The 24,838-nt window shown below is 37.9% G+C and overlaps 1 protein-coding gene across 1 annotated transcript in view; it reads left to right on the forward strand.

The window, feature by feature from the left end:
- Nucleotides 1–24,838, forward strand: part of MIPOL1 (mirror-image polydactyly 1) — a 166,234-nt gene that overhangs the window by 83,230 nt on the left and 58,166 nt on the right. The gene's annotated exons all lie outside the window — the stretch shown is intronic.

The raw sequence follows: 24,838 nt of genomic DNA on the forward strand, positions 1-24,838 counted from the left end.
GTGAAATTTTTGCACTTAAAAAGGGTTATTTCAACAAGCTTTTCTCTCCCTGTTTTTTTAGCTGTCTCTGAATTGTTGCTATCAGAATGTTTAATGGTTTTCTCCATTAGTATACCAGTGCACTTTTTTTTTAATGGATCAGATTAAACTCTATTGCTTTGTTTTATAGCCAAGCATAAATCCTTTGTATTTTAACAGAAAAGTATTTCTAATGCAAACCAATGAACAGGCTAATTTATACACAATATTGTTTGGTCTAATTTGTCCATTATGTGTAATAGTCTCAACGGTATATGATTTTCAAGTCACGTGTGCTTAATGCAGAGGCCAGAAATAGCAACAAATGAGGGAAAATAGTGAATACGCTTGCTCTTTATGGCTTTTGTTGCAATCTTAACATACGTAGGTTAATAAGTGTGCTTGTGTGTGTGATTTCTTTTAAGTGTTCGTTAGGTAATGCACAGCACCGTGAGCGATGCTGGCTGCTGGCGGAAGTTTGATGCTTTACATTCATTACAGTTGTGTTCTCTTGGCTATATTCAGTAACGCTTTAAATGTATTATGGGTTAGACTTTTAATATAAACGTATACAAAGTAGTTCATAATTTTTGTCGAAAACAAGGTAAAATGGCCTAAAGGAAATAACAATGACTGATTTTTAATGTAAAGTTCAATTTTGTGAGTCGTTTCTTGAGGCCTGTTTTGTGAGACTGTGAACTATTTTGAATGCCCGGTGAAGCTAATAGGGGATGAGGAGGCTCAGGGCTGTTCAGACAGATCCTTTGATAAATAATACTGTTTCTTTACTACACCGGACAAAATCTGGAAAAAAGAAAAATCCTGCTTGTGTCCTAACATAAATAAATGTATGCATGAGCGCTGTCTTATGAAGTCGTTTGTGTTTGTTTAAGTTGGAGCACAGGACACACAGTAAGTCTGGTGTCTGGCTTTTGAAACTGGGGTGTGTAAGCGTCTACGTCAAAAAGAAAATCATTCTGGAATCTGAAGGCTGAGACTGACAGGAAAAATCATCCTTTACAATGAGTAAGACCTGATTTTGACATATGTGTCTTTTTAGCAATGTTGTATGTTTGCAATACATTCGCTGTTGGTATAGATGTGAGGGTCGCACCGCTTTGAATATAAAATTTCAGGATTTTTTGCTGGATCTAGATTTTGCTATTTAAATTATGAACCAGTTCTGCATTTTGGGGTAAGGAGTGGTGCTGGGGCTGTTAGTTTCAGTCCAAGAGCAACCACCTCTGTTTAGTTTACCAGTTTTTCAGAACTAAATTGTAGCTGTCAGTAGCTGTTTCACTTTTGTTAATACATTACTTTCCCCCCCCGCCCCCGCACATCAACTGCATAAGTGAAGAGTGACTACATAATTTCTGGGGATTTGTTCTGCTTTTGCTTTCTGTACTTTTTCTCTAGCTAGTCAGTACTTCATGGCTGCAAAACAGGATGTGCTGTTTCCTGGAACAGCTAATTTACAAGCGAGTACTTTTTCAGTTTTGTACGTATTCTTGCACAATAATCAAAAAACCAAAGTTTATTCTTTTGGTTTGGGGGATTTGTGGCGCGCTTTTTTTTTGTTATGTTTTTTTATTTATCCTCTTATCCACTGGATTAAATCTCTTGTTTAGTTATTGCAAAATCCCCTCGCTGTCTTTTTAGTTGAACCTGAATCATGAAAACAAGGAGTCTGAATTACACTTGAGGAAGGAAATGTTCAACTTGAAACATGGTGTTTGCAGGTAAATCAGTGGACACTGAAAATAAAATAATTAGAAATAGAACGGCTCTTTATTTTATGTGACTGATTTAGAGTTGGCTACATCTGAAAAGGAATGAAAAAATGATCTCTTTGCTTGAGATTTGCCAAACAATGTTATAAGCTCCAAGTTATTTTGAGGTGGTGAAAGGTGAAACATTTGACATGTTCTTTGTGGGCAATGCTTTAAAAAAAGAGAGGGCGGGAAAGAGGCGTTGCCACATCAGAGTTAAGGGTGTTTGTGGTTGTCCATGACAGCGGCTCCAGTTTTAAAACACCTGTGTTTACTTTCCAGCTTTTCTCAATCGGCCTGAAAGTGGCCTAAGAATGGCACAGACAGACCTGCAGAATGGCTGTGTTGCCTTTGCAACACACACACACACAAAAAAAAGAAAGGAAAAAAAGACAGAGATAAATCTCTTGTTATGCGGCTAATCATTAACAGCATTTTTGTGCCTAGCTGAAAACATTTGGAACTTTTCTAAATTTTTATAGTCTATCAGATAGTGCCTGTATTTTTTTCCTAATCTATTAAGCTAAATTTTTATCTTCGCTATTTTATTTTCTAGCAAAAATAAAATCAACTTAGTGTTGGTTTGTGGGGTTTTTTAGTGGTAAATAATAATAACAAAAATTGGTACTTTTGTTGCAAAGTGATATTTCATTCCAATATTTGGAAATAGGTGTACCAATACTCCAATTTAAAAAAAAAAGAACAGGCACAGCCCTCCCTGAAAAAAAGAAACTCATCTTACAACTCTTTTCTGAGTAGAGTTTTGCTTCATAAAATCCTAGTATTTGATATGTATTAACTTTCTGTAATGTGCTAGCCTGCATTTTATCATGTAAATACCTTGTCCTGCAGTGGGTTATAGAGTTAAGTTAGGTGTGAAATACACATCTCTTGAAAACTGGGTAATGGTGATTGTATGTTTGTTTTTTTTTAAAAAAAAAGCAAGCTGAAGTATCATATGTTTCCAGTGCTTGCTTAGAAATTTTAAAATCATTTGTGGGTCAGTATTTAAGATACTCATCTGATGAGAGGCATATTTTTTACTACTTCTCCAAATTTATTTATTATTACCTTTAAAATTTGTCCAAGTCTTACAAACTTTTTTGGCTTTTTAAGAAAACCTCAGCTGCTTTTTCTAGTATTTTTTAATTGATGTAACATCTCTTGCACCTTCTAGTCCAGATGACATGCCTGACATTCCTGTTTATAAAAATATGTCTACTTCATAATTATGTTTGATTTTCCTTATGGATCACTCAGTATAGGTCAGGTTTTGTTTTCTGGAGGTAGGAAAAAAAAGCAAAAGAAAATATAGCGCTGATACCGGAGCACAGGTGATTTCTCCCTTAGACTGATTTCTTCTTAGAACTGTGAGCTTAATAGACAGATTGAAGGTCAGTGTATGGGGATGAACCCTTACATGACATAATTATGTTTGGTTTTCCTTATGGATCACTCAGTATAGGTCAGGTTTTGTTTTCTGGAGGTAGGAAAAAAAAGCAAAAGAAAATATAGCGCTGATACCGGAGCACAGGTGATTTCTCCCTTAGACTGATTTCTTCTTAGAACTGTGAGCTTAATAGACAGATTGAAGGTCAGTGTATGGGGATGAACCCTTACATGAAACCCCTTAACCAAGATACGTAGCCTAACTGGAGCACAATTACTTTAATACTGTTGGTCTAACATGATGACTTGACAGAGCAAACTGGGAACATGCTCTGGGATCCCCTCTGGATCGGGCACCTCTAATAAACTGAGAAATTGTACCAGAATGATCTTCCTTTGCGATAGACAGCGGAGCAGCTACCTTTCCACAGCTTTCCCAAGGGGTAGGAAAAGCAGTATGGGTGCATGCTCTGACGAAGCTGCCCTCTGCAGAACACACAGCACACTCTCAACTGACTGCAAGGAAAGGTGCTCAGAAGATAGTGGCATTTTAACGTTCCCCTTTTTCGGTGATTCAACTAGAAAATTTGGAGGATATTCATCTGAATCAGCTTTGAACACAAAGACCTTGTGGGCTAGATCCTCACCTGAGTATCTGCACAGTAGTATCACTGAAATCCACATAGTAGTGCTCTTTTATATCAGTAAAGGACATAAGCCGGTACCTCGGCTAAGAAATCAGGGGCACAAGAGATCTAAAGAGTTCACAGAATTTTTCCAGGGGGCTGTAAAGGTAATTAAATGATATCTCTAAAAGATAGGGAAGTTGTCACATTTATTAAATTACCATGTGTAATTAAAAAACAGATGTGTTTTAAAAGCAAGCTGGATAATGTCAATATATGAAAGGGGAAGAAAAAGCTTTGTGAATGTAACTTTTTCTGAAGGCAACACTGAGATCTTGATAAGAAAGAGGTAAATAGGGAGCTAATATTCAAAATATTAGCATCCAAAAGTGGTTTGGATGCCTACCTCTCAAGACTTTTAATGGGTTTTAGGTATCTAACCCACTTACAGTATTTTGAGTCCCGCTAAGTACCTATCTTGAGCTGCCTCAGCACCTCTAAAAATCTGATCATCTGTTCACTTTTTGACCTCTGTTAAAATTACTCCCTGCTCCCTGTAAAAGCTGATAGTTAAATAAGAACAAAATTAAAGACAGCAGTTTCCTAGCAGTTTGAGTGACCTTAAAAATGGAATTGCCTCTATGAAATATATTTATTCAGTTATTGCTTGTGACCATCTACTAAGTCACTCTAGCTGTTCACTTGGGGATTTTTAGCATTAAAATATCTGTGAAATACCGTTGAGTCTCTACACATTCATTACAGATGTAAGACAAAATTGGCCAACTATCTAAGAAAAGGCATAATTATGTGAGCTGTAGACCAATTGTGCTGTTAGGGCTGTGTACACAAATGGGTACAGTTGCTCACATGGTTGCTCAGACCAGCCATAGATTGGCTGTCTCTGGTCTAGGCTGTGTAGCAGTGTTAGGGTGGTACTGAATCCAACGCATGATACCTAGCATCTCACCTCAGAATACTTTCACGTAGACTCTCGAGCTTTTTGTAGTGGCCATTTGTAGTGAGTCTGCAAAACAGGTTTTTGGGACCCCTCCTAAATTTACCAGACTTTGCACTTTTCCTGTTCCTGTACTGGAATCACATCAATATTGAAGGAACACTTCCATCTTAAGAAAATACAGCCAAAAAGGGACAAATACAGAAGTTACAGTCTCTGCAGCTTTTTTTTTTCCATCCTACTCAACAGTGCGTTTGATACCACAGATCATGCATATCTTGCTACAACTGAAATATCATGGATTCCCCCCCTTCAGTTTGGTCAAGGCCTGTGTGCTGGCAAGATTACTTGTAGCATCTTGCGTTTAGTCACTTTACACCTTTCTGATCCAGGGGTAAGGAAGCATCTTAAAGGTAGGATACATTTTCGTCAGCCTCAGCACCACCTCTTACTATGTTTCCAGGGGATATCACATCCTCAGAAGGGTGTACAAGTGTCAGGCAGTAGTGCATCTGGTTCTGCATGGACCATATGGTGTTGTCTCACCTGGTCTTATTCAAGGTGCAGTCGGAGGGAAGCCAAACAGTTTATATGGCTTGTTTCTAAAATATGTCAATATCTGAGATTTGCAAAGCCATTCTTATTTGTAAACATCATGCAGTGGATTTGGTTTCTGCATTCAGTACTTGATTTGGGAAAGTTGCATTCTTAACCACCTGATACATCAGCTACTACCTCTGATCCTCCCAGGGAGGTTGCCACCTGCAAAGTCTTTACTGGTATATATACTTAATTTATAGAAGCTATGGGTCTTCCACTCGCTGTAAAAACTCAAAAATCCATCTGCCTTTTTCACTTTTCAGTCAGAGACTCTAAACAAGAACAAAAAGAGGTGGAGAGGTTCACATATGCTCCACATTTATGCCTGTGTTTGCAGCAATTGTACGTACAGTCAATGGGAAACAACTGTTTAAAAATGTCCTGGTTTGCAAATATGAGGCTCATCTTCATCTTCTTGATGACCTTTCATTGTTCTGTTCTTTTCCTGTGTACCAATGTGACTGGAATCTCTCTGTGGTCTTTAGATCACAGACTCTTCTGGATAGAAATGATTTCTCAAGAGAACACTGCATGAGAATGTACTTTAATTTTAATATGGAAAAAAAAGAGCAAGGATTTTGTATGAAGTATCTAGCAAGCAGTTTTTTTAGCCTCGTTTCCCTAAGAAAATAAGGGATATATGATTACGCAGTCTTTGTTTTCACCTTCTGATTTTTAGCTACTTTCAGCCAAATCTGACAGAAGAATAATGGTTGGATCCTTAACAGGCTTTCTCTCTTCTATTCAGTTGCCAATTTTCATGAAACTCCTAACGTCCCACTCAAGGAAAAGTCGAGGAGAACTTTATCAGTAGCCATTACTGTTTAGCAGGAGACAGCTGTGCAACAGGATATTACTACTGTCCAAATGATGGACAAAAAAGTTAAGTGGAGTGGGCTGGAGGTATTGTAGTAGAAAGCTATAAAGGATGTAGGTACAATGAGGACATTGGAAGGAATATGAGGTTGTTATTACAAGGAAAGGTGGTAGGAGGAAAGTGTAAGAGAGAGAGAGAGAGAGAGAATCAGACAGGGCTTCATTAGTATTGCCAGTACAGAAGAACTTACTTGATTTTTATACTTTTTTTAAGGCGATCCTTTTGTCCAAGGAAATACAAACATTTTAATGTCAATATAAACTTTTTTCTTCTTTTTTTTTTCTTTTATATATCAAAATACTGCATCTAGTAGCAGAACTGCTAATTTTAAATCTATCAAGAGTAATACAGCCATGGTGAAGAGCTTCAATCATTTCTCTCTGTTGCTCTTTTTATGCTACATTTAAAGTGATGACATTAAGCCTTGAAGGGGTTTTAACTTATCAAATTAAAGTCTACACCTTTCATTAGTTTTTAATAGCATGAACACCAACTGATCTCTGGCAGTTTTGGGGGGAGTAGTGAAGATTAAAAGAGATGGTACTTGAATTAAGTTGATGTTGAAAAGATACTGGCACCAAAAACACCTCTCATAGTTTTAAAATCATTCACTTTTGTGGTCAAAGATTCATTCAGTGACATTTCTGACTTGGAAAAAAATATAAAAAAGTATTTTTTTGTATTTTTAACAAAGTCAAAGAGAAGTGAGACTTATTTTCAGATACTCAGAATGATTTAACTTATTTCTCTTCAGAGTAATAATCTGTTTAATATTTCAATATTAAAACCTTTTTAGATACATGTTGTTTACGCAAGTACTTCAAAACAGAAAGGTTCAAAAAAACTAAATATAAAAAAAAATCACAGAAATTTTGTTAAATAAAAGAAAATGGGATTTGAAAAAATATTTCTCTTTATTCTTATATTATGTTCTGCTCCTTCCATCTTTTGACCTACCTCTGAAAAGTACATTGACCTTTGCATTCTTCTCTTCCGTGTTTCCATACAAGTTATTCCTTCTCTCTTCTCACATCTTACACCATACCTTCAACATCACGCAGCTTTCTTCTATTCCCCATACTCAAAAATGTTTTCTTTTGTCTTCCCTCAATTGTGTTCCTAACTTATCCTTCCTTTTTTCAGCCTGGATGTTTGTTTCTTCCTCATCTGTCTCAGCCACTTCATTGGGCCAACAAGAGCCTGAACATCCCCAAAGACCTTTGTCCCATGCTAAGAGCTGTACCTAAGATACTGGTATTTTCGTGTATGTTGGCTTTAGTTGTTCTGTGAAGCAGAAGGATTACTTCAGGTCCCCACTAATCAAGCAGAAAATGGATGACATGAGCAAGATGTGAAAAGCTCATTGGTAGCCCCTGGAGAAGTGCTGCATTCAAAGTTGACAAATTGCAGGGGATTTAAGGAGTGCATGATAGGGCAAGCAAATGGTCTTGCTTTCAGCAAAGTTATTCGTCAGAACATTTGTCCTTTCAGGAAGGCAGGTTATTTAGACAATAATTATGAGTATTGTGTACGTGCACAATTGTACAGTGTTATTTGCTATACATGCAAAAAGCTGCACTGAAGTAGCCAGTTAATCAAGAGTTAACCCCGGTGCTGGCATTTCTGAAGCGAGCATCTTCATTTACTCCCCTTTCCCCTGAAACAGTATGTTAACATTTTTCATTACAGGATCATGTGTGCTTTATTTCACAGCATTCCTGCTCCACACAGTATCCAGAGAACAGCCAATCAATATATTTTTTTTATCTTCTTTGTTCATTATGTGTGCCAATCCCTTGTTTACTGGATACTGTTCAAACCTTTCCCTGAAAACAGAATTTTGAGTAACCATCATGGGGATTTTCTGTAGTATTCAATGTTATAAGAACCAAAGGTTTAATAAACAATGATTTAATGTATTCTTGCAGGAGTGTTTTCTTCATGCTTCATGGGGAAACCAAAGCATGATGAAATTAAGGTCAAAAGTACCCACAAATTTTGCATGCCTATTTGAGACATACAAGACTTTGCCTTTTAGAATACTTATCATTTATAAATTCCTAGCATTTAAGGCCAAGCCCAGAATATATTTTTATGTAATTTAATTGGTCTTCTGAATATCACAGACTGTTGATTTCACCAGTTGTCCCTGTATTGAGCCCAGAAATTTATGTTTGTTTAAACCTGCTTTGCAGAAAGGTATCTAGGTCTGATGTAAAAATTCTAAGCAGTGGGGAGACCACCATTTTGCTTTGATAGTTTGTTCCAGTGATTCAAGTTACCCTTACTCAACTAGATTAAAAATTCTTTCATATCCTGTACTTTCTGTCCATTTATCGAGGGACAATGAGAATCAGTAGCAACACAAAACTATTCCATTCCTGGTACTTGATTTACCTTGTTCAGAATTAGCACATGTATCTCTATAGATCTTTACTGAGTAGGCGTATCCTCAGGGGTTTTTATAATCTGAACAGAATAAGCTCTTTCACTACATGCCTTTTTCTCTAGTGCTTGCATTACCAGTATGGCTCTTTTCCACACCTTCTCTGGGTTTTTAACATCCTTTTGTTTTAGAATGTGGACACGGATGCATATGCATTTTTATATCTTTGTTTCTCAGTGTCATACGTAAAGTAAAATCACCTTAATTGCTTCATGGAGATACTTACTATTTTACTGTGTATACACCAAAAGATTGAATTTTCCCAGTTTTTCCACAGCATTATACTGTCACCTTGTATTGAAGTCCCAGATCTTTTTCAGATTCAGTGCTTTTCAGAATATGGTTAGCCTTTCTGTAAGTGTAGAGTGTGTTCGCTGTTCTTAGACTGAGTTTTGCATTTGGTTGTATTAAAATACACTTGATTTGAATACGTGTAGCTACCAAGTGGCCCAGAACATTGTTTCATCATCATTACTTACTTACTTTCTTTGTTGTTCATGAACATTACTAGCCTTGTCTAGCTGGTTCCAAGTAATGAAGGATACATTGAGTAAGAGTATGCCTAGTACTAATACCTGTGCAACCTTACTAGTATTCTAGTATCACTCAGTGACAATTGCCTCTTGGAACATGGGGTTTTGGTGGGCTTTTTAACTGTCAGCCCATTCTGAACCCACTTAAGAAGTTTTTTCTCGGTGGCGCGTAGTGACTTTATTTTTTATCAGTCTGTTATCTCTGACAAGTCAAAGCCTGACAAATCTCTGTACAACATCCGCTTGTAATCTCATCAAAGAGGGAAATCAGATTTGTTTGGCAAGACCTATTTTACACAAAAACATGTTGACTGGGAGTAATTATATTCTTTCATTAAAATCTGTATTAATTGAATTCAGTGTTTTCACTTATTTGGCCCAGTTTTAATCCCACTAGTCTTTTTTTTAATATTGACACATTATTAATGCTCTTCCAGTCTTTGGGAATGTCCTAGTATTTTAAGATTGATTAACAGGGATCTTCTCTAACAACCCTGCGACATCTAAAGTGAAAATTGTCTGAATCTGTAAAGGTAAACCTTATCCCTCCTTGATTTCTGATAAACTGAAAAGTGCTTATTAATTCTACATAAACTGTAACTATATCACCCTGTTTTTTCCAAAGACAGACCACCTTATATACTGAACACTCCTGGGGTTTTTGTGCATTACAAGTTATGGTATAGGTATTCCAAACTTGGAATGGGCTTACACATTCACTGTTCCTCTCATAATTAAAAATCCTTATTATGTGTAGTCCTGCCAATGATGTGTTGGTCCTTGATGCCTTTAGCTACTCTTATCAATTGGCATTGCTTCAAAACTTCTACCTTTTACAATGTATTTGTACTTTTTTCCTCTGTAGTTTTGTGACTTTTTATCATACATTTGCTTTATTTACTTTCTACATGAAAAAGGAGTTCTACTTTCGCTTAGTTGTGAGGTCAGATTTTTTTTTATAGCCACCCTTAAAGGACTTCCCAGTTTTCTATCATATTCTTCTATCCTTTTTCCTCCCAATTTTGAAGTACTTTGTATACTTTTTCAAGTGTTTCTGTGCATGTAAAGATTCTGGTTGTTTTTTCCCATGTGGAATTCAATCGGTTTATTATCACATATCTCTAAGTGTTTATCAATCTCCAGTACAGTGATTAACATCTCTTGTGTTATAATGAGATTGTTTACCTCATGCTCATAAATAATATATGAGTTTTGAAAGTGTATAATACTAGTTTATAATTGTCCACACAAGACTCCCAGAATACGTGTCCTAAACTGAAGTTCCCCTATAGCATCATTATTTTCCTTTCCAAAGATTATAGATAAGTGTTGAAGAAAAGCTTGTCCTGTGCCCTAGTTAATTTGCTGACCAGCAAGTCTTTCAGAAGTTATGTTAGTTAGCATATTGACCTATACGTATTCAAGAGCTGTGGTCCTGTGTTACTGGTCACTCTAAAAGGACTAATGTCATGTGGGGTTTTTTTAAGGTATCCTGTTCCCTTACTGCCTCTCTTACCCTTCCTGTTAATCGGAGATTTTAACATGCCAATTGTCCACCAGCTTTTAGTGATGCTGGTTATATAAAATTTATTCCTATCAAGGAGAGTTTCCTCTTGCTGCTTACCCAGATTCCTGGGATCAATACATAAACAATTGAAGAGATTCTTTTCATTATATTCTTTGCCACATTGGTTCAACTTGCTCGTTAGGTGCTGAATTTGAGCATGTACCTCATTTGCCTTCCAAATAACCTCCCCTTGTGTTGCTGATTTAATATCCTGGCTGCTCCAGCTAGTTTCCAACTGAGAAGATTAGCCTCCTACTTGTGTGGTGTAGGCCGTCCTGTTCATACAGTCCCTTCTTTCACTGATGTGCTGTTTCACGGATCAAAATCTGCTTCTTTTCAGTCATGGATGACAGGCAGAAAATGCTGGAAATAAACTTGCTCACTTGTGATAACTGTGGATAGCCACTTACATTTTAATTTTCCTCTTAATTGTTTTCAGTGCAGTTGAAGCCTTCAGTAATTTCATCTGAGGTGTGATGTGGAGGCATTATATAGCATTTATGTTCTGTCTCCCGTTGACTTCAGTTGCAGCTGTGAGTGCACGGTACTTCTGCAGATTAGGCATGAGGGATTTATCTTGCACAGTCAGAAAACGGGTAACATACTGTGAATCCCTCTGAAAACTTTCAGTTAATTCATGCTAAGGTGCCTTGACCAAAGGACAGATAGAATCCACAACTGCTGAGCAGCATTCAGCTCCATTAAATATGAAGCGTATTTGCTCTCTTACTGCGGTCCCATTCCAATGGCTGCAACAAAAGAAACAGGAATAAACAGGTAACAGGCACTTTCACTGGACAGGGGTGATTCATGCCCAGGTATAGGTCCACCCCGTGCAACAATTAGGAAGAAGTGTGGGGAAAAAAAAGATCATGCAGTTAAAAGTAGCATTGTGATGCATGTGTACTGGTAACCTTAGCTCTGGCATTTCCTAATATCTCCGTACTTGACTTCATGACCTTATTGATGTCCTGCCAAGGAAGGGATTCGCTCACCCCGCTGTAGCTGCCACTTGTCGGGGCTCCATATAGTCAATAGAAAGAGGGGGACATATCACCACAAGGCATTTCTCCTTCCCTAAAGATAAATGCAGAAGATAGGTGAAATGTTCTTTGGAAGTGCCTGGTTCACTTAAACTGTAGGTGGCTGAAGGTAGGGGAGACAAATGGCATCATTTCTCTGTGTGTTGTATTTGTGTGTATAATTATACGCACAGGTCTGTGTGGAAAGGTACACTCACAGATGGGTTTAGGTATGTGTGGCCCTATACACCCATATATATACAGTGTTAACATGTAGCTGTACATAATACTGTGTTTCTCCTCTACCTACAGTACTTCAAAATAAATCTTAAATCAAGCCTCAGGTGTGTTAAAGTTGCATTTCTGAATTGAGCTACTGAATTTGGACCAGGTCTTAATTTGCTTTGTTAGTCACTGATGAGAGCTAGTAGCCCTCTCCCCCAGATCATCTCAGTAAAAATGTGTTATACATATAGCAATGATACGGAGGTGACTCTGGTTGGCAAAGAGCGGCTCCTTCCCCTTCGAATGAGCCAAGAACTTCTCCAGACGTGGTGTGTTTAATGGGCTTCTGTCAAAAGCTTGATAACGCATTGAACAGTGAGAGGTTGTCTGACTTTTGTCCTTCATTGTTTATAATGAAACAGGGTAAAGATGTGTTCCCTGGAAATCCAGGGGTATGTTTATTTTTTTCCTTAATCAGCTGCTAATGATATCTACTTTTTTAAGATACGTGTTCAGGAGATTAGGCTAACCTTGAGACAGGTTCCCTGGCATTGTCCTTCACTTTCTTGTATGTAAAAATATTAAGTGTAAAGCCATTACTTAACCTTCTTAACAAAATGTTCCTCATAAAATTAAATTCCTAAAATGTGTGTTGGCATAGGAGATTTTTCTAGTCAATATTCTTGATTTAATCTTTGTTCTTTAGTAGTGTTACTTATTTTCTTCCTGTGGAATAATAACTGCAAAATGTGTATGTTACTGTTATGCTGTAGGGAAGATTATGAATGGTTAGTTTAAATTACTGTATTTTTTTACAAACTTTTGGAAAGTTACATTTTTTAAAAATAATAATTTGGTTCAGTGCAGCAATAATGAAATAGCAAGATACTTTTATTATCAAATATCCTTTGAATTTGTCAATCAATATTTACTTACTGTGGGTTTTTTACTGAGCTGTGAAGCTTATTGTAGATACCAGCAGTTAGTTTCAATGTTTGTGGCAACAAATATTTCAACCTAAATGCTAAATTACGATAACGATGATGATATTTGTAGCTACTAGGAAGCAATTATTCCTGATCATAGTTCTCCAAAGTATAATATAAGGAGGATTACAGAAAAATCCTTAAAAAATAATACATCTGTAAAATAAAGATTTTTTGAAAAGAGTAGGACAAGCAAAGGGGTTAGCTAGTAACTCAGTCAAAGGAGTAGTTACCTAGAGTTGAAAAACCATTGCTGATTACGGACTCTGAGCTAGCAGTTTATCTAGGAGAGATAGAAATTTTGTTTTATAGAAAAGGGCTTATTTTCAGAGAAACTGGCAATTCAACTGCAGTCTCGTTGATGTAAAAAGTAAGACTTTTTGTGGAAGGTTATATATCACCTAGATGCTGGATAAAGTTCTCAGAATTTTTCAGAATACCACAGTGCAGTAAATTAAAAAGAAATCTAAGTTTTATAATATGTTGTATTTTAAATTTGTGTCACACTGTGAAGCCTCAGCAGACAGTCTGAGTATTAAATAATGCTTCTTTGACTGTAGAAGTATCATTTTCTTGAAGCCTGAAAATTAATTAATCTTTGTAGGAAATAAGAAGTTCATTAATTCTTACCAACAGTGACAACTTGCTAGTGACTAGACCAGAAAGAAACCCCTCGTCCCTGCTGAACTTACTGTGACAACTTTTATTGACTTCAGTGGGAGCAGCGTTGGGCCCTGTGTAATTAAGTCCAGTGAACGGTAACTATTCCTGTGACATAATTTTGACAGTTACAGCCCTAAGAGCTGGTATGAATTAGTACTTTCTTTCCCTTCAAGAGGTGCAGCACAGCTGGATTTCCATCTTTGAGAAATGGTGGGACTTCAGTGTATCTTCACAAATCATGAACCGAGACTGGCTACCAACTTCACTGAAAAACAGTATCTTTAGGGCTGAACTTGCAAATTCCTTAATTTTGTGAGTATACTCTTTTGGAGTATTTTAGTGTATGAGTTATTCGTTTTATTAACTCTGATACTTGAATTAAATTTAGGGAATATCTTTTGTAGAAAACAGTTAAATTTTACCAGCTGCCAGGATTCTGGGCAAAGGGCAAAGCAATATTGGTATAAATGAAACAGTGATAATTTATAGTTTTTAATATAAAAATCAAAAGTCGGTCATATTATGGAATACAGAAAAAACGTGATTTGAGGAAACAAATCTTGATTTCTTAATATTTAACTTTAACTTGTATTCTTGAAAATTTTTCCTGCTGCTTTGACCTCTAGCAGTAGTAGTGGTGGATGTTAAGATAGCAGTCCATTTCACCCGAGGCTGTTGATAATTTAGTCATCTGAAACAGCTTCTCCTAAACAGTGTCTCTAGGATGTAGTTCCTCCCTCCAAGGGGAGTGGTCTTTTGTTAGATTATGTAAATCAAGAAACTCATTCATTACTACTGCATTGCTAATTCCTGCCTTAACCTGCAGAACCAGGAATCGCACAGCGCTTTTCCTGCATACAGCAAACATGAGAAGCCACTGTTCCTGCGTTTGCTTTAGTTTCTTGGGGGAATTGAATGAAAGTAGATTCAAATCAGCGGGGGATTTGTTTGTCAAATTTTGCAAATCAGGCTGCAGAAAATGGAGTTTTACAAGCCCCATTCAGCAGTCCAAGATATCAAACTCTCTTTAGTTTTCAATATAACGTTCATACCGACTCTTTCAATCTTAATTTTGATTGATTACTTACCAGCAGAAGTTTATACTGAAATCTTTCCTTTGTCCTCTTTATCCCTTGCTCACCTTTTCATTCTTTCCCTGTCAATTATTAACACCGTGACGTTACTTGTTGCTGCAGTAACTTTGTTTCAATGCAGCTGTTGCCAGGTGAATTTTCTTGAGCGCTTGATTGTCACATTTACAAAGATTTTATGAGATATCAGAATAGTTTTGTTTCGGGCAGCAGTCTTCAACTTTACATTCTCAGGGAACCGGCCTGTGCTGTCTCTAGATGTTTTATTTGAAAACAAAATACGAAGGGAAACGCACTGTGTGTTGGTTCCAGGTTATGTACGGTAGGTTTTGTTAGCAAGGTAGATACCAAGACATTGAAATATATTGGATTAAATTCACTGGGACAGATTTGCTGTGGCCCTGGTGCAGTAGAGGGTCACGAGGGGCTCAGCAGACAGAATGTGTCTGATTCATGTGTTAATTCAGATGATCTGAGGTCTGTTTTTCGGCTGGTAAACGTTGCTGTAATTAGATGGTGAGTCCGGTGAAGCTGTGTGTTACCAGACTGTGACTGTTGCAAGACAAGAGACCAAAGTCCAGGTGCTTTCAGCTCTCTGACAGCATGCCAGTGGCCACGCAGTACACACCCTAGGGTGCTTTTCTGCTCTTAGAGTAGGGGCTGGTGGTTAATTCTGCAGAGATACGCTTCCAGTTGTGACCAATTCACAGGCTTGAACTGGTCATCCCAACTGCAGGATTTAGGCAGTGGAGGCCCTTGGTGCATTCATGCAGTTTGAAAGTTCCCTAGAGTATGTCTTGGCCGAGGTGAAACAATGTTCACCGTCATTTTCTTCTTCAAGGCTTCAAGTTCCTGCTTGCTTTGTGGTAGTTTCTGCCATGGAAACCCATGCAGAACACCAGCTCTGAAGAATTTCCTGATTTTTTTATCCTGAATGTAGTTAATATCTTTCCACATTGGATACAAACCTTTCTTCAGATCTCTTCCTAAGGCAGAGGAGCCCTGTACTGTCCATTGCTCAAATTAGTTCCACGTTGGCACAGTCTAAATGTTAACTTTCAGTTGGTAGACCAAAGCAGAGTGAGACCAAAACTAAACCACTTTCCCCCTCTCCCCAACCCCCCCCCGCCAAGTTTTGCCTTGCAGGGGAAAACCCAGTGTAACGGCCTGAAAACACTGCAAGGGTAGAGAGAAGCAGCTGAAGAAATAAGGAAAGAATGAAAAGCAAATGAAAAGCCGCTGCTTAAAACCATTCCTTCTCCTTCCCTTTTCCCATCTTTTTTAGCATTCTTCCAAAAGTAGAAAACTGACAACTTAGGCTCAAGTTCTCTGTTTCTTTTATAGTGTGCTGTGGATTCCTGTTAATAGATGTGAGGATGTGTGTACAAGGATCCATGTCAATTTTCTTTCTATAATGATGTGGTTTTTTCTTTTGAATCTGAAGTGGCAACAGAGAAGTACATTGTTTTGCTTTATTTCAGAATAAAAAATAATGTATCCTGCAATGTATCTTTCTTAAAACATAGCTGCCATGGGAGTATGATACATTTTTACCCATCCCTGTTGTTGAAACTTTTTGGCTAGTTGATTTCTTTACATGTCCCATAAAATGTTGGTAGCTCCTGTTAATTGCCCCAGTGCCTACTGATGAGCCCAGAACTGATTGTCAAGCTGCCCTACTTAAAGCTCAGAGAACAAGCTGCTTATGATGACCCAACAGAGACATAAGGGAGGTCTATGAAAGGGAGAGTATTCAACCAGCTTTAATCCGTGTTTTCAGTAAGGCAGTGTCTTTAAGTGCAGGCTAATTAGTGAATAGACATGGTTGTAGATTCTTGTAGACACGTCTTTTGTTGGCTTGAGATGAACTGAGCAGCTAATAGAAATGGTTTAAAATCTCTGCTTTGCTTTTCTTTTAATGCACTTTAATAGGGTATGGAGATGAGAAAATATAAATCAAAGCAGGAGCAAAAGTAAATACAAACCATCCGACTACCTATGTTGATATATTCAATTTAGATATTAGCAGTTACGCTTGTGGCTCCCATTTGTGGAATTCTGGTCCTGTGCTTCTAAAAGCATTATTCATTTTATAACCTTTGACGTATATCAATACTAGAAAAGCATGCAGTTTTTTTCCTGTTACAGTAATGTATGATGCAAGCATTACTTTGCATTTAAATAGTATGTTAAAGTCATCAATCACAAAGTGATCCATCAAGATAAAAATAGTTCTCCCATTTTAGTGCTAGGGAAACTGAATTCCAAGAAGTGCAGTGAATTTCCTTAAGAATTGATGGCATGCCTGAGACTAGAACCTAATTCTCTAGAGGGATGGCCCCCCTTTTTAATCGTTTGTTTATCGTATCTTATTACGTATTATATAATAAAATTTCCCGACAGGTAGGAATAGCCATCTGCACATTCCAAAAAGCCTTTTATGGTAAAATTGAATGCAAGGAAAGGCATATGGGGAAACTGAGGTAATGATGAATGACATCTAGTCATAGCCACCTGAAAGAGAAAGTATTCCTTAAAGATCAGCAAGACATTTGAAATATAGTAAGAGGGTTTTGTAAAAAAAAAGTTTAAAAAAAAAAAAGTAAATTGGGGGGGGGTCTGGTTGTATTTCCCCTATTATTTGCATATTGCTTGACCGTGACACAGTGCAGATAGGAAGCAGACGTAGCAACTTACTGTCCTACTCATTTTCTAAAATTAACCGTAAATTCCAGTGATATTCAATAACAGTACCTTGGTTATTGAAGCTCATAACCTTTTTGCTGCCTTTATCACCTGTATTATCGATAGGAGATAATTACTGCAAAGCAGCTGGCTGTTGGTTTTAGAGAGCATCAATTGTTCTCCTGTCCCAGCTGTTGGCTAATAAGGACAGTCAACACATCTGTTTCAACAGCTGGTAATTAACAAAAGCCTAATTGCTGCAACTCTTTTAACAACAAATCTATGAAAGAGTGGGGATGTGGAGGAATATTATTTACTCTGTGCTCTGCACTTTCTGTGACCAGTTTCTTTTTTCTTTTTCTTTTTCTACTTTGAACACCACTGCCTTTGTCTGACACATTGAATGGCAGGAGAACACAATATGGTAATCCAGAGCTTAAGTTTTTTAGATCTTTGTTGGTGTTTCTTATTGCAACATTTCTTTGCTAAGTTGCAAGATAAAATGGATCAAAAGCGTTTTGTGGAGTTTCATACAACAGCTACAATCCGCAGCAGTATGCCGACGCAATAGGGCTGCCAATCCAGCAGCCTCCAAAAGAAAGTAATGGGTTTCCCCGTTTGTGTATGAGTTTAATAGCCCTGCACCCCTTCCCAAAAAAGGTGTCATCGTTCTGAAAGTGGTGGTTATTTGAAGAATTTTATTACTGCTATTCAGATCCTTCGCCAAATTTGTTGCACAGACGGTGTTTTTTCCTTCCTCTGATGAAACCTGCATACGGTGGTCAATTTAAAAGCAAATGCCAGGTGGCACCTTGCACTGCACAAATATCTCGCCATTTCATCGTTACAGAATTGGAGAAGATTCTGCACAATGCTTGTCTAAATATCTACATTTATAGTATCAGTCAGCAAACACAAAGTCGAAGACATTTCATTTAATTAGACTTATTCTGTGTCTTATCCTTGTGTACAGCACACATATAATTGGAATACTCATCACTAAATAGAGAGAATGCACGTATACAAATACAGGGAAATGTTAATCCCATTGAAGTCAACAGTGAACTGTTGGCTTCAACGGGTCGGGATTTTCCCTGCAAAACCAAATTTTCTTAAAAGCTGGAGACAAATTTGGCATTCATTATGCTACCCATTAAAAGAAAGTGTTCAAGTATTAATGGAACTATTGCCTGAAGTATTATCCACGTCAGGCATGTATTGGAGATTGTATGAATGACTGAGTCAATAAAAATTTCTAAGAAATAGCATTTAAAGTGGTATTCTGAAGCAGTAAACTGATGATGAAAAAATTGTGAATCTTCACTAAAAGTTAGTCAAGGTCACTTGATTTAACTTGTCTCACTAACATTTCAGTTGGCAAATATTTCTGTACACTGAGTTCTTAATTGTCTGCTGGCTATGTTGAAAGGTATATAAGAAATTCTACCCAAGTGCTTGCCATTGGCAGAATACAGATTGCATAATTAAAAATATTCTGGCAAGACAAGTTCAGTTCAACAGGTGTTCAAGTGAAGAAATGTCTAATAGGTACAGTGAAAAAGTGTAAGATATGCTTTGAACAAATAAAAACAAAGGCATTGGCTAAAATTCTAGCTGTAAGATAGTAACGTAGAGAAGCGTTCACTGTCAGGGTTTGTCAGGACATGATTTTTGTACACAAGAGTCTTTGGTGATTGAAATGGTTTCTTTTGTCTTGCACAAATAAGAGGAAGGAAATACACCTTCTGCATTAGATTATCCCGTGGAAAATTGCTGGAACATTTGATAGTTGACAAAAATATTTATCTTTTCAGTGAGTTATTTTGTTTCATTTTGCAAGTTACGATTTTAAAGAAAATTACTGTGGGTAACGTATCACTCTTCTCATTCCCGTCCCTTCCTCTTCCTTCCTCTGAAGATTACAAGAATTATCAGATATGCAGCAACTATCTTTTTTTGCAGTGGAAATGTAGTTGTGTCTGAGTGAGTTGCAACAGAAATTTAGACATGTTCTGCAACTATGCACCAAAACTTAGGCAGGAAGTGAAAAGAATGCTTTTGCCCAAGGCAAAGATCTAATAGAATCTAATCAAATAGATAGGCAGTAGGGGGAAATATGATTACCTTGTATAAAATTTAGTAAATAGATTTTTAGCAGAAAGGACCAGATATCTTTAGTATCAGAACGTACTTTTGAGTCCTGAGTGAAGGTAACTCACCTATATCAACAGATCTTATCCAACAGTATAGCATCCATAGCAACCTATGGAGGCGTCCGTCCCCTGCTGATTTCAATAGGAAGGTGCCATCTATTGAATCGTCTCCGGTACTTTTTGCATCAGACAGATGGTTCTATAAAGACTTAAATGTATGCTCTTACAAACACCTCTATTCGCTTTTCTTACTTCGATTTTAAATTCTTAGTCTGAGTTCTACTTGGATGGAAAACATTGCAGTAAGATTGTTGAGAAAGCAGGATTCAGGGGGTTGTTCTTGTCAAAATCAGCACCAGCTATTCAGACTTGGTATGATTGATCCCTTTTACACATCTGGATTGAGAGTGAAACTGTTTTAAATTGTCTGTTGAGGATGTTCTCATCATAGGAGACATGATGGTAGCTTGTTCACAGTGTCCCAGAAATTCACGGTCATCCCAGTTGCACAAGTGGGTCAAGGTAGTGAAGCCTGCAGCCAGCCTCAGGAGCAGGCATGCAGCCCTGTCTTTTTCCCAAAAGTGCTAGGCACAACATTAATCCAGCTGGAGAAAGAGCTGGAATTGTCTTGCTACGTTGTCTGATGAGAACTTCAGATATCAAAGGAGAAGCACTAACAGGCTTGCCAGATTCAAAGTTGGTTTGAGAATGTCATGGTAGTCAAGGTCTGGACATGTCAGTGTGGGTCATATACTCATGGATTCTTTCTTATTCCTAATTTTCCTGCTAGCAGATACATTTATTCAATAATGATTTATTCTTAAGTGTAACAGTTGCTGTTGAACTCAGCACTTCGATTCTGGGTTTCCGTGTGTACAAAAATATCAGATAAATTTGAGTGTGTATACCTGCTAGTAATTCATTTTCCATAATGTGAAGGCCACAAGGTGAAGTACTAAGTATTAACTCAAGCTCTTCCCTGACTTTCCTTCCAAATCCTGGAAGAGTTACGGACCAAAGCAGTCCCACTGAAGTCATTGGGACAATTCATTTTTATAATCCTGTACAGACTCATGGCTTTTATGAAAGATTTGTAGTTTAATTCTGATAGTGGAATTGGACACTGCTGCCTTCTGCAGAAGTACTGTCTGTCAAGAGGTAACAGTCATTCTGTCTCTTTGCATGAAAGGTTATAATTTGGAGTATATTATCACTTAGCATCAGTTATAAGCTTTGGAGCGTAAATTGTTAACTCCTTTTTTGCTCAAGTTACTGCCTTGCAAGCTTTTTTCTGCCCCTTTTATGAAGTATGAATGATTTCAATGTACATATTTTCTTACGGAAAAGAGACTTGTGAAGTGTTGCAGAGTGTCTCAGTTGGACTAAGTGTCATGCTGAAATCAGGGGAAAGGAACTGTAATAAGTGAATGTCTCATAAGAGAGAAGCCGAAGTCCAAGTAACCGAGTCCAAACGGCCATGGAAGGGCATGGTCAATGGCTGGTCAAAGGTCAAAGCCAAGGACTTTACTATAAGGGAGAGTCTGCAATAGAGGTTGGGTAGTGAAGTAAGGTTAGAAAGATTTACCCGAGCAAGACTTATTCCTGCGTCCTTGGAATGGAGCTGTGGGTGACAACTGTTGAGCAGTCAAGAGTGCCTCACCAGCCTACTGGGAGTGCGAGAAGCAAATGGTAAGTCAAACTCATATATAAGTCAGGTTTATCAATCTTGGTCAAGTTTATTAAGCCCTTATTAGTTGACAGGACCAATTATCTGTTCCTACTCTAGTAACGAAAATAGGATCAGGGCATGGGCTTGCATGCAGTGACATGCAATCATCTATGCTTTTTGTTAGAAAGCTCCCTGGCACGGTTTTAACCCACTCTTCCGGAGTGGGTGTCCTTTAAACGATACTGTGTACTAGGGCCTATTCCCCTTAGACAACCTGGAGTTAGCAGCCCTTCCTTTCAGGGGTGGACAGAAGAAAGCTTTTGACATGGTAACACAAGGCAAGTCATGCCAGTAGATCTCAAGGCTGGAGCATGGTTTCTGGCTGATTCTTTTCAGCAACAGAGAGGTGACTGCTGTGGTCAGTTTGGGGTCTGTTGGCGGAGCCTGAAAGTGTACCAGATGGAGAGCCCTGAAAGAGCACACAGTTTCTGGCTGCAGCACAGATAAAACATGTCTGGCTGTAACACGAACTTTCTTCTGTTCTTCTGCCAGTTCAGTTCCGCCTCAAACTGGATAGGACACTTTTGGGGCTGAGGGGAATGTTGTTTTTATTGAATAGGGTCTTTGTTACCGCAAAGCTTCTGAGACAACATTACAACACTATCTCTTGGATCCTGTGCTGACAACTTGCTGTTTGTGGCAGATACTGACTTGATATCGTAAGTGGCCAAAGTCATTTGCGTGGACAGTGGGTTTATCATGGGCGCAGATATTTGAAGCTTTCCCAGAGTAATCTGCCAGTAGGTCTCAGACACTACCTGGAAGGCTTCTCACTCCAGCCTACACGGTCATTTCCTTCTTGATTTCCCCTAAGGAGATTGCCAGTAAAGTTTGTTATAAAGTGTAGTAGTCTTCATGGTCCCTCAGAGTTGAGGGAAATGTGCCTGTTATTAAAGTAGATCAGAGAGGTTTTTTCTTCTTTGTTTTAAGCTTATATTTGATAATCTGGTCTGCCTTAGAAGGGATGTGGCTGTTTTCTAGTCCTGTTACCTATGCAGCCATGAAGAGGGACGTAAGAAGGCTTCCTCAGATAAAGAATAGACACCATGCCCACTATGCTTTATTTTCCCTTCAAATAAGACAAGTTTCTCTGTATTGCTTGTCTTTCCATTATTTATTTGAAATTGCATTTTTCCAACTGATTTTTAGATCAGAAACAGTGTGTGATGTCACCAACGCCAAACCTGAATTACAGAACATGGAGAAATGTGCCCTTTCCACATGCCTGCAGCTGCAAGCAGCCTTTAATCTGAGATGTAAAGGAGTTAACTTACTTTTATTATTTTCATATAGATTCTAAAGCCATAGCTACTATGCAAAATTAACTGTTGTAAATTGCTTTTTGCTTCTCTATTAAAACAAGGTCTTCTTGATTGTTTTCTTTTGATTTTCTTTTCACAGTGTGCATCATGGTTTAGTAGTGAGACAAGTATCTACCTATCTGTATATGGAGACCTAACTACTTGGTATTTTAAAGCACTTCCAGCTTGTGTTCTTAATAAAATCCCTCCTGCTAAATGGTCAGCACCTCTGCACATGACATTATTTATGTGCAAAGCCCAATCCAGCTATGAATGAGTATTTTGGACCTGTCATCCTTGAAAGTTTTCAGGAGTCTTTTTGTTGTCACTAGGGTTATATCTTACCTGAAACAAGCTTTGTGGTATCCTTAAGTAGTTATCCATATGCACATAGTAGGTATATATGATGGTATCTCTGGGTTTTTTAGCTATGTACTCAAACAAATGGAAACCATAAATGAAATCTTGACCCTGGGAAGTCAATTACAGTTTTGGGTCAACCTCACAGGGGCAGAATTTCAAATTAATCTTCCTCACTCTGTGAATCATTCTTTACAATAAAATGGTCCCATGTATTAGTCTCACACACTCATTACATGCCTTGGATTGTCCTTTGAATAGCTAATTTTTCCTGCAATTTCAATATACCATATATTGCTTGGAAGAAGTATAGGATATTACAAAATAATACTGCAGATGATGAAGAAACTTTGTATCAACATCGTATCTAGGGTTAGATGAGCAAATGCTTAATTCTCACTGAAAAATATCATGAGCATTTCGTATAGACACTTTCTTGCATAATGTGATAATGGACTGAATGTGCCTGTAGTATGTGCTCGTTTGGGCACATCATTAGGTGAAAGAGTAAGCTGCTTGTCAAATACTGCTGGTACAGCACGCTTCCCAGTGTGGTGTGACCATGCAGTACAAGAATGAGACATTCATATCTCGGTCATAATGGTTCAACTGGTTTTGCTTTAAGATAATTAGTAGATATTAAGTTTGCTCTTATTGTAATAAAATGAACCAGATACCTAGTCTGGGCAAAAATGCTATTGGATCCTTTCATTTTCTTTGACAGAGCAGTAAAAAGCTATTTGATTTTTTTTTTCCTCCGATTGCACAGTCTGCATAATATTTGTTGTGGCCTGTTGCTGTCATCCCAGTTACAACAGGACCTCTCATGAATGACCGTACAATCAATATTCATGTGGTATGATCATGTATTCTTACTGGGGAATTTGTTGTGATGAAGACAAGAGTCTGGACCTCAGGTAGCGACGTCTTTTACAAGTCTTCTGAAAAGCTCCCTAAAAATACTAAATTAGGGATAGCATAAAGACTGAGTTGGGGAAGGTGGCATTAGGTAGACTTGCAGCACACTTCTTGAAAGTGACAATTCCATTTTGGAATAAGAGGGAGATTACGGGGTGACCATTTTTTAACTCCAATAAGAGAAAACATTAAGACATTCTTTGTGAAGTAACTGAAAAAGATGCACCTATACATGCTAAAAAGCCAGTGTTGATGCACTTGCATCATATATGTGAAAACCCTGATTTCAGCTCCCTGATCCAAGTTGGGCACCCTCAAACATTTTGATGGCTGGGCTGTGGAGTTAGTTTCCTTTCCCACGATGCATCTTCTGTCTGGATCTGCTTTTCACATACTTAGCAATTTAATAAAAAATTCTTTGTTCCAGTCGCAGAGAGAGGACATAGACCAATGGAAGTCACCAGAAACATGGGTAATTCACATGAATTTAGAGCAGGGAAGTATTCTCGCTGGTGGGAGTCTGCCACATCCAGAGTGAGTTAACGCAAGAGACTGGGACTCAACATTAGGTTTCTGCATCCAAAACGAATAACCTAATCACATGGCTAGGGAGGAGTTCTCTCTTCTGTCAGAAATTCTGCCTGACATTCCTCAGAAATATTTCCATCTAAACCAATGCATCTTGACAGGGCATTATTGTTCCAGTGAAACAATGCTTTTTATTAAAAAAAAAAGTTTCATTAACTGATATTTATTCTGACCAACAATAGTATTAAATTGTAGAGTAAAATCTTATTATGGTTAATTGTTTGATCCTGATGCAAACTCATAAAGGTCATGTTTGCTGTTGCGATCCCTTTCCTTTGTGCCCAGAGGGAATGTCAACCTGGGTGTGGTTGTGGCGGGGGGGGGGGGGGGGGGG

This window comes from Aptenodytes forsteri, unplaced genomic scaffold (assembly GCF_000699145.1).
Source record: "Aptenodytes forsteri isolate BGI_AS27 unplaced genomic scaffold, ASM69914v1 Scaffold193, whole genome shotgun sequence".
Lineage (NCBI taxonomy): Eukaryota > Metazoa > Chordata > Aves > Sphenisciformes > Spheniscidae > Aptenodytes > Aptenodytes forsteri.